Genomic DNA, 5596 nt, shown 5'->3' on the forward strand with positions numbered 1-5596 from the left:
CTGAGGTTGAGATTAAAGGTGCACGCCATCATGCCCAGCAGAACTCACATTTTTTAAAAAAAATTAATACTATTTGGTCTTTTTGAGACAGGGTCTCCCTGTAGCCCCAGCTGGCCTGTATTTGCTGGGAGTAAAGGCATGCGTCACCATGCCCTACTAATTTTGTTATTTTTATTTTATGTGTATTGCCTTCATATATGTAAGTGCACCCATGTCAGGCAGTGCCCTCAGAGGTCAGAAGAGGATGTTGAATCCCCTAGAACTGGAGTTATGGATGGTTGTTAGCTGTCATGTGGGCGGGTGCTGAAAATTGAACTCGGGGCCTCTGTAAGAGGAAACAGTGTTCTTAACTGTGAGCTATCTCTCCAGCCCCACATTTTTTTTCTATATGTAGATGTTTTTATACTTGTTTAGCCTTGTGTATGTGAGGCAGCACCATGGCCCCTCATCCGTTTAATTACACTTAATTACTAGTCTATCTCATAAAAAACTTTGAATTGCATCATCTTTAGCTTGTAGTCTGTATCTTTGACATTTGCTGTGTGCCTGACAGGCAGTAGGCACTAAAACATTTGCCAAGTAAATAAACGAATCAATTTAGCAATCATCTGTTGAATAGAATTTGGAGGTCTAAATTTCATCTATCTTGCTATTTTGATTATTAAGTCTGATTTTGAGCAAGTTTGGGCTTTAGTTTACTCTGGTAATTGAGAGCTGGTTGCAAACTCAGATGACTTGAGCAAAGCAAGCAGACTCAGGGGAACCAGCAAGTGCACCTGGCATGGCAGAGCCACTGGACACTGACTTCTAGTTTTTTGAGAAACATATTTTGGCCACCAATTCAAAGTTTAATTTTTAAAAAATTAAATATAGTATACACCAAACAAGTTGGTACAGTCCTGAGTTGGTCTGAGTGTCTCATTTGCTGGTGACTCTCAGTTTTGACATTTGCTCAATATAGTTCTGGTCAACATAGTGCTATATTATATACAGGCCAGCAGGGGGAGAAAGAGTTCTCTAATAGTTTTTCTTTCAAGTTTGGTTCCATAGGGTAGCTAAAGAAAATAACAGAAATGAGGGCATGATAGCATATGTCCTATGGACATTATAGTACAACGTGAGAAGTTTGCCACTTTTATAAACATTTTGAAAAACGAAAGTACTCCAAGTTATTGAATCCTTAAATTCCTACTGAGACTGACTTATCGTGAAATCAAAGGTAGACGTCCATTCATCCATCCATCCACCCCTCGATCACCTTGTAGACCTGCCACAGAGTCAAAAATATATAGACCATTTTGTCCCTGGCAGGGGAAATAAAAACATAATTTTGCAGCTGTAGGATAGGAGGGGGAAGAGGAAAAGAGTTACTCAGATTTACCAGAGCCTTTGCAGATCATCTCCCTTCAACCCATTCCTTATTTTTTGCTTTCTTTTATTTTGAAGAAGAATGAAAAGGCTCAGAGACAGTAGTTCATGATGCCGCAGAAAAAGAGTAGTTTTAAAGTTTTAACCCTTTGGCTATTTCACCTTACTTACACCCTCTATATCCAGTAAGTGTTTGCCAGTGGAGAAAGGGAAAGAGAGGATGCATGCAAATGTATTTACAACTCTACTATAAGTGATTTGAAGAATGTAGTATCACATAATATAAAATGTAAAGCATATTCAACACTATAAATTCCATTGAGTCTCATAGGATAGCATCAAAGGAGGTTGATTGCATTTTTCCAAACTCTTGAACAGCACACATATCAACATTCCTAAAATCAGCTACTGGCTCTTAGGTCATAGCTTTGGGTATGAGATATGGATAGATATCTCTGGAGTTCTGGAAGGGATACTGAGGTACAGAGTTAGGAGGTGATGGAGTCAGGGCTTGAACTTGGGTTGTAAATCACTTACATTTCCTATGACCAGTACTAGTCTCTACCCCAGAGGACTTGACTAAAAGGCTTAATACAGCAAATAACCATCTCTAAGATACAGTAAAAATGAGCTAGCCTCATAGTGCTGGCAGAGGAGTACATCCCTGCTCTGTGATGAGTCCCAGAGGCAACAGATACATTGAGACAAAATGACCCTGGATGACAGGAAGGAAGGAAAGAAAGAAAACAGGAAAAGGAAGAAAGAAAAAGGAGGAAAAGAATATGCTGCTGCCTCTCACTGGAGGATTTAGAGGATGATTAGCCAGAACCTGGGGGTGTTGAAATGTCATCAACGGAAGTCAAATTCAAGTCAACAAACACTGAGTTGCTAGGCTGCAGCAGGGGCCACTGTGAGGACTGGGTTGAGCCTCACCCACCTGGAGACAGTTGGTCCTCATGGGTATTACCAGTGTCTTGCTGGGCCAGCCTGTTGTCTTGGGCCTTGGGGCAAACTTAGGAAACTGTTTTTAGAGAAATAGGTCGAGATATCAGGGGAATGGGAAACCATGATGACCCACTTTTCTGCAGGCTCCTGTCAGTCTCACTTTTCCCTGAAGTCCACTCTACATGGGCAGGCAGAGTGATGACCCTGAAGCACACTCAGTTCCTTGCTTAGAACTCTCCCATAGCTCCCTACCGCCCTCTGGCATTACTAATTGAACTGCATCTTTTTGCCCTCCAGGGCACTTGTGTCTGCAGAGTACCCACGTAGCTCTGTTAAGTACTTCTTTCAAGGCCAGGACAATGAAATGCAGAAAGGGCCCTGTAATGTTCCATCCCAGTTATATCTAGTGTTTTCTCAGGGGTACCAGAAGCAAGAGAAATCACACATAAAATTTTATTTTAAATCCTTCCATTCTTGGAGGAGATAGACAACCCTCACTGTGGTACCTCAGAGATCTCATGGCCTCTCTATAAAAATGTGCCCTTTAAATCAAACAAGCAAACCCCAAAATTCCAGGGCTGGAGAGATGGCTCAGTGGTTAAGAGCACATATTGCTCTTGCAGAAGACCCGGGTTTGGTTCCCAGCACCCGTGCTTAGTGGCTCACAAACACCTATAATTCCAGCTCTGAGGATCCATCCAACACTTTCTAGCCTCTGAGGGCACCTGCGGTCATGTGTACATACATACATACAGACAGACACACATGGACACATATGTACACAATTTTAAATAATAGAAATTAAAATTTCCTTTTTTTAAAAAAAAATGAGGACTTTATAAGTTATCTGAAATGGACTGTGACCCTTTAGGGCACTGATTTATAAGGATAGGCTGTGATTCCCAGCACAGCATGCATTTCTAGCTTGTCTGTCCAGCCTCCTGTCTCAGCCCTCTGTTTGTCCTGATCCTCCAGTGTACTCCATCCACTCTGAGCAGAGAGAGCTCTGTGTTTACTCAACACCCCCACCCCCATTTACCTGTCAGTGCTGAGCTGAGGGTACGGCCAAGGCCAAGGTAGCTCACTGTACTCTAGCACTCAGAACTGACCTAGCCACAGGAAAGAAGGAGTTGAGTATAGAATTGTCAGTGATGAGATTAGGACCAGGAGAGCAACAGCTGCTTATTGCAAAAAGAAGGGAAGCAGATGTCCAGATGTGTACTGCCAGGGTAATGGCAGAAAGTTCAATTCAGGACCTGAAATCACTACTCAGAGATGGAGTCTTCAACCTAGGTAATAACACCAACTTTTTAAACAATAAAATTATACATGGAGAAAGTCCCAAAGCCCCTGTTATGAAGACTAAAATGAACACAAGTTTTTATGGTTTAAGAAGGTTGAGATTCCCATATTATATAATGATTGAGTGCTTACTATGTGTCAAGTGTACATCTAAATGATTGACATGGATCAATCAATCCTTAAAAATACTCATGTGGAAGTTACATCAGTTCAGTTTTATAGATGTGATTTATAGAGACTGGGATTTTCCCAGTCATACAGTTAGTAGAAAACAAATTTAAGTCTGCACAGGGGTTTGGTTTGTTTATCAAACAAAGACTCATCAATCAAAAAATCTCGTCAAAACTGAGTATGGTAGCTCATGCCTGTAATCCTAGCACTTGGGACACTCAGGCAGGAGGACTGCTATGAGTTTGAGGCCAGCCTAGATTACACAGTGAGCTCCAAGTTAGCCTGGGCTATGCAATGAGACCCTGACTTATTCCCTCCACTCCTTTAAATGTTCAACCAATGTTCTGCTCCAGCAGAAACTTCTCGCACCTTACAGTATGACAATAAGGTACAAACTCTGGAGTCAAGCACCCCAGGCTCCCAGCATCAGCTTCCAATGTGGCTCCCTCACCTTGAAGCAGGGTATCCTCGTCCCTAAATCCCCTCTGGGCTGCTCTCACCAGATACCTTCCCTTTTCTATCTAAATGCTGCAACCTTTCGACTTCTTACCTGAACATTTGGCGGGCCTGGCAAACTTCAACTTTCAATGTTTCTTCTTGTACCTCTCATCTTCTTCCAGGCAGAAGTAGCCCGTGTTCCCAGGGGGTGGGTAATCTGCCCATATCTCTGTTCCCATGGGAATGGCTGATCTGCACAATGCTTGCCTTGTTGCTCTCAAGTGGTCACTAATGTACCTGCTTGCACACCAGACTGTGAGCTTCTTAAGGGATAGCATGATGTCTGGTCTTGAGTCCAGCCCGTTGAGGGTACAGATTCATCCAACTTAACAACCAGAAACTGAAAAATAATCTGTATCTGGTCTAAGTCAGAGGAGAAATAGCTAGGGGAAATTCCCATTTACAACACAGGACATGAATTTGCAACTCTCCACATGAGGCAGTGGCTCCAAAATCTCTCCTCTCTCTAAACGCTCATTGAGAATGTTGATCAAGGGTTGAATCTTACCTCTTCTGCTTTATGCACAGCCCTTGCTCCTCTTGGATCTTTTCTGTCTTAGGCCAGCAACTTTATCAACTCTGCCCCTTCCACATTAATCCAGCCCGGATCACAGCTGGCTACAGCTGTGACTGTAAAGGTTCATGTTCTCCCTCATCACACCCACCTTTGCGTCCTTAGCTTTTACATAAGAGCCTGGTGTGGGATTGGTGCTCCTGAGGGTGACTAACCTCCCTTTGCTCCCACTTCCTTTGAGGAAAAGCCCAAATGTGTCTTAAGACCCTTCCACGAACTGCCTTAATGTCCTTCCCCCTCTTTGTCCTTACTTCTCCAATGGTAAGTTCTAGGCTTTGAATGAAGAACCCCTACCACTCCAAGCCTGTATTTTCCTTCTTCCCTCCCTATCCCTTCTGGGACCACCTCTCTTTGATATCTGCACCTGTCAGTTCTTGCCTGGAGTGTCTGCCATCTTCCTGAATTCGCATCTCCCTGTCTCGGGGATCTCCCCTTGCCATTCCTAGCATCCTACAGTGCTGAGTAGATACTATGAATGAACTTTCTCAATGGGGTCTCAAAATAACTTTACAATTTGATCACTTCAAATAGACTGGAAATTTTTTTCTTTTTCTTTTTTCTTTTTATTTTATGTGTTTGAGTGCAATGCCTGCAGAGGTCAGAAGAGTGTCAGATTCCTTGGAACTGGAGTTATGGTTGGTTGTTAGCCACCATGTGGGTGCTGGGATTTGAACCTGGGTCCTCTGCAAGAGCAACCAGTGTTCTTAACCTCTGAGCCATCTCTCCAGCCCCCTGAAA

The sequence above is a fragment of the Nannospalax galili genome, unplaced genomic scaffold, assembly GCF_000622305.1.
Source record: "Nannospalax galili isolate Female #2095 unplaced genomic scaffold, S.galili_v1.0 scaffold11, whole genome shotgun sequence".
Classification (NCBI taxonomy): domain Eukaryota; kingdom Metazoa; phylum Chordata; class Mammalia; order Rodentia; family Spalacidae; genus Nannospalax; species Nannospalax galili.